The sequence below is a fragment of the Meles meles genome, chromosome 13 (assembly GCF_922984935.1).
Source record: "Meles meles chromosome 13, mMelMel3.1 paternal haplotype, whole genome shotgun sequence".
NCBI lineage: Eukaryota > Metazoa > Chordata > Mammalia > Carnivora > Mustelidae > Meles > Meles meles.
In genome coordinates this window covers 37245285-37259392 of record NC_060078.1, presented here as the reverse complement: position 1 = coordinate 37259392, position 14108 = coordinate 37245285, and the positions used below count along the sequence as shown (strand labels likewise).

At 44.5% G+C, this 14108-nt stretch overlaps 1 protein-coding gene across 29 annotated transcripts in view; it reads left to right on the top strand.

The window, feature by feature from the left end:
• KCNMA1 (potassium calcium-activated channel subfamily M alpha 1) overlaps positions 1-14108 on the top strand; it is a 730062-nt gene that overhangs the window by 382658 nt on the left and 333296 nt on the right. The gene's annotated exons all lie outside the window — the stretch shown is intronic.

Below are 14108 nucleotides of genomic sequence, written 5' to 3'. Positions count from 1 at the left end.
TGTTAATGGACAATGGATCAAGAGCATGTGGTTTAACCATGTGATGGAATCTTATTTGGCTTTAAAAAGCAACCACGTCCTGATACATGCTGCAACATGGATGAACCATGAAAATGTTATGCTGAGTGAAAGAACCCAGTCACAAAAGACTACATATTGTATGGCTCCATTTATATGAAATGTCCGGAATTGGCAATACAGAGAGACAGAGAATAGAGGAGTGCTTGCTTCAGGCTTGCACGAGTGGGAAGATGGAGGAAGGGTAGCTAAAAGGTACAGGCTTTCTTCCTAAGGTGACCAAAATATTCTCAAGTTTACTTTGGTGATGGCCACACAACGTTGTGAATATACCAAATACCCTTGAATCAGATCGTTTAGGAAGGCTAATTGCATGGTGTATGAATCATAGGTCAATAAAGCTGTTACCCACAGAAGTCATTCTATGTGATGTAGAGGACCGGGTGTAGGGCACAGGATTAAAGGAAGGAAGCATTTCAGAGGCTGTTTCGTTAGTCCCGTTTGAGAGCATGACGCCTTGGGCTGGGAGCGAGGCAGTAGAGGGGGTGTGTGCACACTGGAGGTATCAGAGACAGACAGTGAGGTTCAGTTGAAAAGTGAGAAAAATGAAGAGTGACTTCTAGGTTGTTGACTTAATAACTGGTATTTTCCTCCTAGAAGACTTGAGGTTTAGTTACAAGCTACAGAAATGTTGAGAGGATACCTAAACCCTACAAACTCTTTGGAGAGCCGTGCCATCATTATCAATTTCATTGTAGCTTTTAACAGAGAAAAATATTCATTACACATATGTGTATGCACACACACTCACCACATTTTCACACGCCCTCTCGGGCATGCAAAGAAAGAACGTAAAAGCCACATGCTTTGGAAAGCCACGCCGGGGAGTGAGAATGAACCCCCAGCCTCATCACTTCTCATGTCGATGCTAAATTTGTTCAGTGGAAAGAGATCTGTGATCAGAGCAAGTAGGAAAGAATCTATTCAAGAATTTATGTATCTTAAACATGTCCATCAAGCATAATTTTCTCCCTATCACATGTACAAATAGTGAAGGAGAGGAAAATGTCATTTCAGGGCCTTGGGTATTATAGGATTTTGATAATGTTAGCAAAATAATGGATAAAATAACCATGATTGCTTCCGTCACCTGGTCCCAGCTGAAGCCCAGGCTAAGTAAATTGTCAGTTCAGGTGTGTTAAAATCCTTGTTACTTAAGGTCCTTCTCTGGAGACAGCATGGCTTCAGTAATGAACGAGCTCTGGAAATTAAAGAAGTAATCACATTGTTAATTGAGATTATTCGCTTCACCTCAAGCAGAAGTAAATGGAACGGACACCTCCTGAGCGAGTGCATGGCTCTGTTGTGGGGAGCCAAGGATTTTCCATGATGGTGAGCCCTCCATGGCTCATGTTCATGTAGAAACAGAAGGCATTTTCCCTGGGTGGATGGAGGTTTGGAGGAAGATGTCCCCAGAACCTTAGCCTTGAGCCAGACAGGCCAGAGTTGCTATGCACTCAGTTATGCTTGAGGAAGATATATTTCCCTCGATATTTTTCCCCTTTTCTTCCGGGGCTCCTCGGGAGCTGGGATGTCCAGCCCCCTGAAATTAATTGACAGAGGGCTTACTTCTAATCTCAACAGCACCAAAAGAATTTTGCCTTTTCCTGTATAACTGTAGGTTAGACAGACCCACTGGTTCAATTTCCTCATCCACAGAGGATAGAATCAAATTAGAGAACTTGTGAAATCATCTTCTGTATTTTACTACTCTTTTTTTTTTTAAAGATTTTATTTATTTATTTGTCAGAGAGAGAGAGAGAAAGAGAGAGAGAGAAGGAGCACAAGCAGAGAGAGTGGCAGGCAGAGGGAAAGCAGGCTCCCCGCTGAGCAAGGAGCTTGATATGGGGCTCGATTCCCGGACCCTGAGATCATGACCTGTGCTGAAGGCTGACGCTTTACTGACTGAGCCACCTAGGTGCCCCTGTTTTACCAGTTTTGGTTGTTTTCTCAAATTGAGGTGAATTTCACACAGTATACAATTAACCATTAGTCATATTAAAGCGTACAACTCAGTAGTATTTAATACATATTTAATATATATTTAATATTTAATATAGTCACCCTATTAGGGCAACCATTACCTCTTTCTAGTTTTAAGACAATTTTACCACCTGCAAAAGAAACCTCATACCCATAAACAGTGATCTCCTGCCCCTGGCAAATTGTCTGCATTCTGTCTCTATGGGTTTATGTTTTCTGGATGTTTTATTTAAATGGAAGCATACATCTGTGTCTGGCTTCTTTCCCGGAGCGTTATGTATTCAAGGTTCATCCATGTTGTTGCATGTATGTCCTCCCTTTTTATGACTGAATAATACTCCATGGTATGGATTTGTCACATTTTGTTTATCCATTCATCAGTTGATGTGCATTTGGGTTGTTTATACTTTTGGGTTATTTTGAATCCTGCTGCTATGAACATTTCTGCCCAAGAATTTGTTTGAATTACTATTTCAGTTCTTAGAATTGCCGGGTCATCTGATTACTCTATGTTTAAGTTTTTGAGGACTGACCAAACTGTTTCCCACAGACTTTGGACTCAGACAGATTTGGGATTTGGGTCTAGATCTGCATCTTTCTAGGAATATAACCTTGGGCAATTTATAATCTCAGTGTATCTTTTGTCTGTACAACGACCATGATACCACCTGCCTTAACACTGGGGTGAAGGATGAGTAACTTCCCAGCACACGCCTGAAGGACAGGTAGGCTGCATAAATGCTCTTCCTTCTCAATGATCAACACAGGCAGAGTGGAAGAGGTGGGTTTAAACAATCTGCTTTTAAATTCTTCTTATTATTGTTGCTATTGGACCTTATCATAGAATGTTTTCTTTGCAGTGGATGGCCTGCCCAATCATACTTGATTACATTAATAGTAAACTTTTAAGGTTTTGTTTTCTATGTGTAAATCAATTGATGGGGGGCAAAGGAGGTGAATCTTTGGGACAAAATCAGGGCGATAAAGTGGGCTAAGTCTTGATATTGAGATTCCTCCGGTGGATGACTCATCTTTATTTACTCTCCATTTTGTCCATGTTTGAGGACAGGCTTGCTTAACAGGAGTGGTTATTGATCTCTATGTTCTTTCTATAACATGGCCTGCTTATCATTTTTAAAAAATGAGTAACTATTGGTCACAAATGACCTCATTAACTTTGGAGGCATCAACAACAATTTAATGACTTAGGATGTAATATAATCCCTACGTTCAAAGCTCCGCTGTGTCTCCCAAATATAACAGCCACTGGTAGGTCCCGGTGGTGTAGTTTTCATGATGGACTGTTCTTCTTTGGCCTCCTGTGCTGTAGGTCCTCCCAGAGTGAGCACCTAGGGTCACTCCTCCCTTGGGGTTTGGCCCCAGGGATAGTGAGAGTTTTGGACTGGTCCCATGGGAAGTGACTCATGAGGGGTCACTATGTGAGTACAAGTGGCCCGAGCTGGAATTTCTGATCCCTAGAGGTGGTTAAACAATGAGAGAGAATCAGAAAAGCAGCAAGTGTTTGGGCCCAGTGCCCACTTAACTCAGGGCTTGGTGGACCAAGGAGATGCCTCAGCAGGCTAATAATTTTGTATCCCTTCAAATCAGTGTTCTTTACATATTTATTAGATACTTAGTGGAGAGACCGAGCTTTGTGTGGGTGAAGATAAAGAAGAGGAGGAAGAAAATGATGTTAGAGGTGCCTCAGAGGCCCTGGGCAGCTGCCTGAGCAGTTCACAGACCCCCTGGTCTCCAAATGTGTCCGTGCAGAGTCTCATCTCCTCTCAAGTGGCTTTTCCAAATATTCTTCCTGCTCACGTATAATAACTACTCTCCCTGAAAATCCCATTTTTCCATCTTGTTATTTTTCTAGTGATCTCTTGAGTAGCATATAGATTGTCACCCAGGAAACTGCCCAGCTGGGCCACTCCCTAATTCACCTCTGGCTGAGAGTTTAATAAAAATTTGTGAATTAAATGCTTGCTCTGTGACAGGCATTGTGCTAAGCCCCTTGTCAGTATCCCTTCCTGAATCCTCCCAACAGACCGTAAGGTATGTACCGGTGCCATTCCCATCGAACAGGCAGGGAACCAGTGCTCAGGGCATTGAAAGTGGCTTACTTGAGGTGACAGTGAGGGGAAGCAGAAGGAGGACTTGAATCCATACCTTTCACTTTAATCCCTATGTTTTTCTTGGGCAAAATCACGTATTATTTCTTCCAAAGTCAGGATTTCAGACCCGATAGTGACAGCAAAATGAAAGCCATTTGGGGACAATTTGATACTAAAACAACACAGGTACCACTGCTAGTGATTTATTTCAGACTCAGAATTGTTATAATCATGAAGTAATGTAAATCTTTCTGGGAACTGGAAGGAGCTACCCAACTCTGAAGGTGGTTTTGTTTTAATTTGGATCCCAGGATGTACAGCATTTATGCCATAATTTGCATTCGGCAGTACCTTCCAAGTCACTGATGGGCTAGAGCTTTAGAATGATGGAACTTGGGGGGCGCCTGGGTGGCTCAGTGGCTTAAGCCGCTGCCTTCGGCTCAGGTCATGATCTCAGGGTCCTGGGATCGAGCCCCACATCGGGCTCTCTGCTCAGCGGGGAGCCTGTTTCTCCCTCTCTCTCTGCCTGCCTCTCTGCCTACTTGTGATCTCTCTCTGTCAAATAAATAAATAAATAAATAAAATATTAAAAGAAAAAAGAACGATGGAACTTGGGAGTTCACAGGCATCTTCTGGGGTCTGGTGAACCTCAGAACCAGAACCTGGGTTTAGTCAGACACTCAGTAAGGGAAGTTGATTGATCACTTTTCCTATCTGTAACTAATTGCAAAAAAATGCCTGGAACTTCACAGGGAAATTTTTCTGTCTTCTGCTTTCCTCCATGGACCTCAAATCACTTGGTATTCTGGCTCTTTCCAGGCTGTTGACGTCAGTGGAAACGGCATGCACAGAATAATTATCTAATATGCCGTAAACTCCATGCTATGGTCTGGCAAAGGAAATGCTGCTTCAGGCAAAGGGGAACGAACTCGGATTATATAAAAGCGCAATAAGCCTTTCCTTCATTACTCCTGAAGAAGGAGAATTCTGGCTTTGAAGATGAATTGAAAGTACAAAAAGGGCATATTTTATAACGGGGAAGGTGCACCTCTCTCTTGGAATACCGAAGTTATTGTTTTTGGACATGGACTTAGTAAAATGGAGACCACAGAGAATCTCCAGTTACACACCGGGAGTTCATGGCCATCCGTCCGGAGAGCAGCCCTTTCACCTGGAGCCCCTCTTTGTGGGGTGAACAGGTTTCCTCAGAGCCCATATGATTTATTCGTCTTCTCTCCTGAAAGCATCCAGTCCTGGGCTGGGCAAGGGAAAGAAAAACGAGTCCCAGTGGCCGTGTTGTAGATTACTTAGTGCCAGTTGTCAGTTCTTTTTTCCCTGGGAAGGGTTTGAAATGAGATTGTTTTCGACAGACTGTCCATGATAAATGATTTTCCGAGTAAGAAATTGCTTTCAGTGCTGAACCTCACCAAATCACCCTGACAAATATTTGTGGTGGCGGGGGCCTTCTCCTTGCCATTTCGTGCTTGGGGAGGGGTGGGGGGTGGTGGGAGGCTGGGATGGGTCAGATAGGGTGTCTCCTGGATGCAGACAAGGAGGGATGGGAGCCTTTGTTTCTGGGCAATGTGTTTGGTCAGCTTCTTTCAGCTATTGCTGCAAGTCCAGAATATTCCAGATCTGAGGGAGGAAGTAGGTAGGGGAAAGGGATGTGTACATCTGTTAGACCTGGATTATTGTGTTGTTTCCATGTGTAGCTATTGGGGTGAGGAGGCTAATGCCAGTTATAAATAGAATAGTGATATGGACACACAGCAGGGCAGGAACCCTCCAGGCCATGTTCCCAAACTCTTACTAGTTCATGACCCCTCCTGAAAAATCACAAAAATAGCATTCCCTCTTCCAGTGGTACTTGGCATTTCAAAAGAGATTGAATACCATGTCTAAAGTCACAAAGGACTGTTAGATCACGCCTTTTCCAGCTGTACAGGGACCCCCTTCGTCCTCTGGATTCTGGAGAGCAGGGGCCTCCTGCCTGGCAGTCTTACAGGGCTTGGCAACAGAGGCCCCTGGGGCGCTGGCAGGAGGATACCCCTAGAGCCAGAATCTGGAGGCTGAGCCTGCAGCATCACAGGGCTGTTTAGTCAGAGCCCTGGTGAGATGATGTGCCTGTAAGAAGGGCCCAGAATGCTCTCTGTCTTGCAGATGGGACCTCAGCAATTCCAGTTTCAAAAGGGATTGTTGCTCTCCTGCATTTGGACCTGTGGCCTCCATGGCTCCTTGGCTGCCTGCCAGGTCCCAGCTCCTGCCTTCTCTTAAGGTCCCAGGAGGAAGGCCACAGATGCCTCTTCAATGATACTTACCCAGTGAGCAGTGATCCAGGCCACCTCTGTGAGTCATCTGTGAGCAGCTGCAGGAGTGTCACGGATTTCCTGCCACATGGATTTGGAGAGAAGCAGAGTGTGACCCTGAATGCCCAGGGCCCACCATGGAGACACACTGGCCCTTAGATTGGTATCAGGAGCAGCAGGACCCCCTTGAGAATGACCGGGTATACCAGTTGGCTTCCTCCATGACTTCAGAAGCACAGGGTCTCTTGAGAGCTTGTTGGTTTTCCTAGTCACAGTGGAGTCTTCTGGGGAGGTGGAGAAAGGTGGGGAATGCTCCTCTTCCCTACTTTGCTCTTCCTGAAATAATAATCCCATCTTCCTAACAGTTTCAGCCTCTGTTTAGGCACACCAGCAGATGGACTGAGGCCTGAGAAGAAATGTGCCATGTGCCCAAGAACACACAGTTGGTCAACTTCAATGCTGCCACATTCATTCCTCTGGTCTGTCCGCACCTTCCCTAGATCGTGTCTGCCTGGTGTGCCCCATAACATCCTCCCTTCACTCAGGATGTTTCAGAGGAGGACTCAGTAAGGCATCCTGGGCCTAGGAAGCCTGAGTGTCAGGAGTCCAGCACTGCCTACTAGATTCATTCATCCATCAGACATTTATTGAACCTTATGCACCATGCTTTGTGCTGGGTGTTGTGGCCACAGGCGGGTACGGAAAAAGTTTTCTGCCCTCAAGGGGCTTACAGTCTTACATGGAATCTGACAGTAGTGGTAACAACCGCAGCAAACAGTATATTGAGTGCTTCCTATGTTCTAGTTCATGGTTCTAGTTCTAGGCGTTTTCCTCTTACTAACTTATCTGAACCTTACCACTATCATCACCCTCATTTTATAGTTGAGGAGACCGGGATTCACAGAAGCTACGGAGCTCCCCCAGAGTCACCCAGGTAATGGATGGTGCCACTGAGATCTGAATCTTGGTAGCTGTAAGTCCAGGGATAGATGCTGTAAGCTGAGGCTACAGTGGGAGTGAGTCTAGGGCAGGGTGGATGTGCGGTGAAGGAGTGGTCCGCACCTCCGTGGGCTAAGGGAACGCTGCTCTAGGGAGCTGATGCTCGAGCTGGGTCCCAACTCTTCTCAAGGCATCCTGGTCTTCAGCATCAGTGAGAAGCAGTCCTGCTTTCCTGATCTCTGGGCTCGGTCTCCGGGTGTTGGGATTGTCCCACCCTTTCCTGTAGTGTGAGGACCTTTGCAAAGGAGGCGGGTTCACCAGTGCTCTCCATTTGCATCCAGGGATTTGGGACCTATATGCAAAGGAAAGGAGAAACGTACATAGATCCATGTGCTCACCTCCATCTTCAAATGGAGCTTCAGCTTTCAAAGTTACAGTCATGTCGGATAGAACACCTTTAGGAACCATTCAGAAGGAATGTGGCTCCTCTTCCAATTTGGGTCTCTGAGTCATGGGCCCAGGCCATGCCTTGTTGGTTAGACCAGAAATTAGAATAATTAACTCTCTATTTTGGGAGCAGACACATCTAGGGCTAATTAGATCAGCCAAACCCCAGGTGTGTCTGGGTCCATGGAACTGTAACATCCCAGTCATTCAGCAAATTTGGCAAAAGGAAAGAGACAGGCAAGGATTTAAGATCAGTGGACTCATGGAACGTACCCCTTGCCCTGTGCTGTGACTTCAGCAGCAAGTCAATAGCAGAAGTGTGGTGGGGGAAATTCCCAAACCCCTCTGTAGCCATCAGATTCATGCTGGGAGAGGCACAGTCAGCTTGATCAAGGACTGCTCTATTCTGGAACTTATCTGATATCAGGCAATACTCCAAGTAGTGGAGACTCCCACACACTTCCTTACTTCCCCAGATCTCTGGTTTAGGGAGCTCTTTGGTTCTGCAGGTAAACCAGTACCACTGAGGTTCTTTACCTCCTTCTGCCTGCTGCTCATGACCTCTGCCAGGTGACCACATTTGTGGCTTGAACTGACCCTCCTTGAACGTGTCCTGTCTGAAACTGTGTTGCTTAGAGAAGCTATCCTTGGTTAGGGGACCGCTGCCAGAACTGAGGAGGGGAAGGAGGCATGACAACCCGTCAGAACCAGGAGAAGGGGCAAAATACCCACAGTTGAGAAAATGGACTTGTGGCTTAGTGATCTTCATTAGCCCTGGTAGTGGCTCCTGGAGCCATTGGCCCAGTCTTCTCCCCTTCTGGGTTTCCTGCCCCCATGTCTGCATGTCCAATCAAGAAGTATCCCAACAGGCCACCACTATTATGTCGTTCTCACTTTTGGTTCATCCTAGGCATGTTCTAGCTTTCTTGCACTTTCTTTTAAATTTGTTTTGGGACAGATGTCTTCTCTAACCAGGGAGTGAGGCTGACAATAAGGAATTTTAGGGATAACAGTGTAGATGGGCAAAGATCACCTGAGAAGACCAAGATGAGCAAGTAGCTGGGTCAATGCCACCTGAAAAACCAACACGTTCTCTGTTACAACGTGTCTGATGAGAAAAACTATGACCTCTCTAAATGGCTTCCGAATTATAGTTATTTCAAGCTGAAGAGAAATGGCATAAATATTTAAATGCAGTTCAGTCCTGCAGTAGGATACCCCACAGTCCAGTTCATAATGTAAAACCAGATATCTAGAGAGTGGCTAACAGCTCCAATCCCTGACCTAGTCTCAGCTAATTAAGCTAAAGTTCTCCCTTTCCCCTAGGGTTTGGGGCAACTTTGCCTTGCGAAGCAGAAATGCAGAGTGGGGTCCTCTTTTTCCCAGTGTTTTTTTTGGCCTCTCCCCCTGAAATCTGGAATCTGGCCAAAAAAACAGGAGCCAGCTAATCAAGATATTCCTGGAATCATTACTGCTCTCCTGGAAGCTCCAGCAGCCAAACCTTCTAGAGTCATCCCATTGCTGTATACCCCAGAGCAGCCAACTAGCCCCCTGCTGGGATGGAGAAGATGAGGATCTCGCAGCAGGACACCTGGTGGCTGACTGTGCAGGCTCCCTCAGGTCATGGTAGCACCCTGACAGTGATGCAATGCCACATTCTACATGATTGAACGATTTAGACCTTGATTGTCGTATTATGAGTAGGGGCAGTGGGTAGAGTGGGTGAGGAAGTGGCATGTTGGAGGTCTATTTTAACTTAATGTTATTTAATGCGGATTGGACATTTCAATACCATGCTCAAAAAGAAGGCTCCTACTATCTAATTCTTTTTTTTTTTTTTAAGATCTTATTTATTTGTTTATTTGACAGAGATCACAAGTAGGCAGAGAGGCAGGCAGAGAGAGAGGGGGAAGCAGACTCCCCGCTGAGCAGAGAGCCTGATGTGGGGCTCGATCCCAGAACCCTGAGATCATGACCTGAGCTGAAGGCAGAGGCTTAACCCATTGAGCCACCCAGGTGCCCCCCTACTATCTAATTCTTGTGGCTTTCCCAGGGACTGGGAGCTTCATCTGTAACAAAGCCCAAGACACTTGTAGAACCCTGAACTTCACCTATAACAAAGCCTAAGATCTATCTCCCAATGACCAGAGAGCAAGTTCATTGCTAATGAGTCTAGATCTTCCCTTTTTTCCCTCTCCTGTGGAGAGGATTTTCATTTTGCTCCTTTTGTGTATGAATGCCCCATGCTTTCATGTGTTATTTTGTTTAATCACCATTAATCCTGTAATGAGGTTGTTTTTAGGATCATCATGATACAGATGAGGAAACAGGGGCTCAGGGAAGTGAAGACACTTGTCTAATAACATGCAAGTGACAGAGGTGCGATTCAAACCTGACTTTGTCTGGCTCTAAAGTTCAGGCTTTCCCTCGACATCATTAAAGTTCATGTGATACAATGGTTAGGCAGGTACAGATTAGTTCTTTAATGCATAATGCTCTGTTTTTGGAATATGGTGGGGGACGTAGACCTTGTTGAGAATTTTATGAAAAATGTGCACCTCTGGGTGGGCAGAGGGCTGGGAAACACCTCACAATTTTGCATGTAATTTTTGGGAGTCCATGGGGCTTCTGAAGCCCATCTGGGGATTATTTAGAAGTAGGGGAGTCTCAGGATCCCAGGTTAAGCTAATTGAGATCTTGGGAAGATTTATTAAAAGTAAAAGATTCATTAAACATTTTTAAAGAAAAAGATTGGGTGATTGGAAGGCCATTTCCAGAAATTTCCTTCTGGGTCTTCAGGAATAAAGAACGGGGATGAGGACAGGAAGATGGAGAGGAGATGAGTGAGAAGAGGAAGCAGGATGGAAGGCATTAAGAAATTATCCAGCAAGCAGTAAAAGCAATTTGCATTGTGAATAATTAAGGCTGTTCAGACCCTACGGACTTGGTTGAAGCACTATTTACAAGCATTTTCTTTTCAGGTTAAAATTAATTGGAGTGTTGGTTTATTTATCTTTTCCCTTGGTGAACCAAATGACTCATCCTGATTTATAAACCTTCCACCTATCCACTCTCTATTAAGATCAGTGGAGGTGAGTGACTGACAATTTTATTGAGCTCCCTGGGGCCATTATTAGTAAAAATGCAGATGCTGGTGGCCAGGTCAGTAGCTGCTAGAGACTTCTCAGAGTATCGGATTTTCCAGTTTCTATAAAAAGAAAAAATAGACCACCTCATGAGGGTGCGTGTCATTTATGTCTTCGGGTAGAGTTTTTTTTTAATTTTTAAGATTTTATTTATTTATTTGAGAGAGAGAAAAAGGGAGAAGGGAGAGGGGATGAGGAAGAGATAGAAAGAAAATCTCAACTAGACTCTGCCCTGAGTGTGGAACCTGATGCGGGGCTTGATCTCATGACCCTGAGATCATGACCTGAGCCAAAATCAAGAGTCAGATGCTCAACAGACTGAGACGCCCAAGAGCACCTATGCTCAGGTAGACTTTTAAAAGGAAACTGGAATATATGGCTAGGTAGGTAAGGAGGATTAGATCCAAGAGCTTGGGCAATTTTTCTGTTTCAGAGTTAGATGGAGTTTCAAATCGAGGAAAGACACCTGATTCAAGCTCCTGCTCCTTGTGTTTGGAGAAGATCCCTTGAGACCACTTTATAGGCACCAGAACAATCCAGAATTCCTTCATATGGCTTACCTCCTCTGCTAGACATTCTTAATCTCCTGAGGTTTCAGAGATAATAAGATAAGGAGAGTTTTTTCCCAGCCTCGCCCTGGAAGAAGGTAGAGCATTCATCCCAGACCCTGTCCGGTAGTCTTTGGAGACACTGCAGAAGAGACTGGGCTCCCCAGGGACCTAGAGGCACCAGGGCACATGGCTCCTCCTCAGGGTCTAGATTCTCACCACACTGGGTACATATACTCTCAGCTCTAGTCCTGAGCGGTGGGGTGACCTTGAGCCAGTCAGCCAAGGGGGGAATCACAGTTTTGGCATCAAAGCACCTGCCATGTTTAGGGGATTAGAACAGTGCCTTCAGGAAGAGTTACTACCATTATTTAGATTCTGAGCTTCGGGTGTTCCACTTGTAGAAAAGAACTGAAGATACAGGGTTGTCATGAGAATAACGAGCAAATCCAGTGAATGTGCTTAGAACGGTGCGAGGCAGATCATGCATGTTCAGCCAGCGTTTGGCAGCAGCGGGTCACAGCTATAATGACAGGGAACAGACCAGAGGGATCTTGGCATTTCCTACATGCATCAAGGTCGTTGGAAAACCTGACAATGGGTAGGAGCTTTAAAAATGCTGATCTTTGCCTGCTATGTCCTATGTCGCTTCCGTCAGTGTCCAAATGTCTAAGGCCCAGAGCAGCACACCGTTCGGTGTGCCAGGCCTGCCTGGGTTTGTAATTTGTCCTTCTCCCATTTGAGCACAGTGGACCTGTGTTCCTGTGCCTTTGTGTATTAAGTTTCTGGTACTACCTTACTGCTAATAGTGCTTCAAAGAAATGCAGGTATAGGCTCTTCTTAGAAGAATGGCAGCAAGATTGTTTTGGGCTGACGGAAAGCAGAAATTAGTGCTTCTCTCTAGGCCCTGTCGTCTAAAAGGGTAAAATTAATTTATTAAGTATGTCTGTGAAGTAAAAGTTCTGGGGGGCATGACTCCAGTGCTGATTCTGGGAATAGCAGTGAAAGAGAGTACTAATTGTCACTAGAGGAGGTGAACCAGGCAAGTAGGCACTTTGAGCCCAGAGGATCTGAAAGAATTTGAGATGGACTCCGCCCTCCCCCAAAATAGAAAATTTTTTATATATATATATATATTATATATATATATTTTTTATATATATATATATTATATATATATATTATATATATATATAATATATATATATTATATATATATATATATATTATATATATATATTATATATATTATATATTATATATATATATTATATATATATATATATATTTATATTTTTATATATATATATTTTTTTTTTTTTTTTAAGAAAGGAAAAAGAAGTATTCTCATAAATGTTGAAAGCTGCCCCAGCAGTAGAGAAAGGACCTTCTTGAGGTCATGGAGATTTTTGGGTATTCATGGGATTGGCATAAAATGGAACTGCTTCTGGACTGAAGTGGTTGAAACGCATGGTGGTACTTAACGCTCCAGGGCTCCGTTTAGATGTTCCAGTGAAAATGCCCACAAGAGTCAGGCTGGACATGATGCAACAAGGAGTCACAGGGCCTGGCAGGGTAGGGGGGTACTGCCTGTAGGTCAACTCCAGTGAATTATTCCCCAGTGGAAACATGGAGCAGATCATTCAGGTCTTCTTTTTATTCAAGTGAACATGGAAATCCATGTTTTTGTTTCAATGTTAACACTTCCGATTTTCCAAACAGTATGGGTGGCCATTTTGCAACTTTTGACCATAAAAGATGACCGGGGGGCTACTTGCCTTGTAGGGGGAGGGCAGCCAGAGGGGTCCTCTGGCAATGGGATGCTGGACTCCTTCAACTCTGACCCCCACCCCTCAGCTGTCAAGAGAGAAGGACTCTCACAGCTTTTGGGGACACCAGGGAAATTCTCTTCTCCTGTAAGCCTTTTGCAACCCCCCCGCCCCCACAGTGGTGGTCCTAGAATTCCATTCCTGAACATCTCTTCTAGGAAGCACCCTCCGGCTCTCCTATTGTGTTGAGATAGATATTTAAAGCATTATGGAAAGGACTGTTACACAAAGGGTAGAATCCGGGCACACTTTTAAAGTCTTTAAACAATCTTTTAGTCTCATGACATCCCTGCCCACCAAAGGTCCAAGGGAGTTATGAAATATGTATATAGGTTCCCACTTCCAGAAAAAAAAAAAAAAAAGAAAACTGAGTTCAGAACAGAGATTGGAAATTGACTGCTCTCAGCACAAAAGGAGTTTTCTCATTATAAAAGTTTCCACTGCAAGCTTTCATCACGGCATTCTGGTTGAATTTACAATAGGATTTGGTTTATAAATCAATTTGATCTACACATAATTTTCAGGAAAACATCTGCAGCACAAATTGAGGTGCACCTGCACTTCGTACTATTTTTTTTTTCTCAATGTGTTTTTCATTTTCCATGTTGTTGTTTCTGTGTCGTCTTTCAGGATCTCTGTTTTCATTCTTGCAGCTCTTGGAGACTTCACAGCAAACCCACTTATTGAAGGTAGGGAGCCCAGGGGTGGCCCCAAATGGATC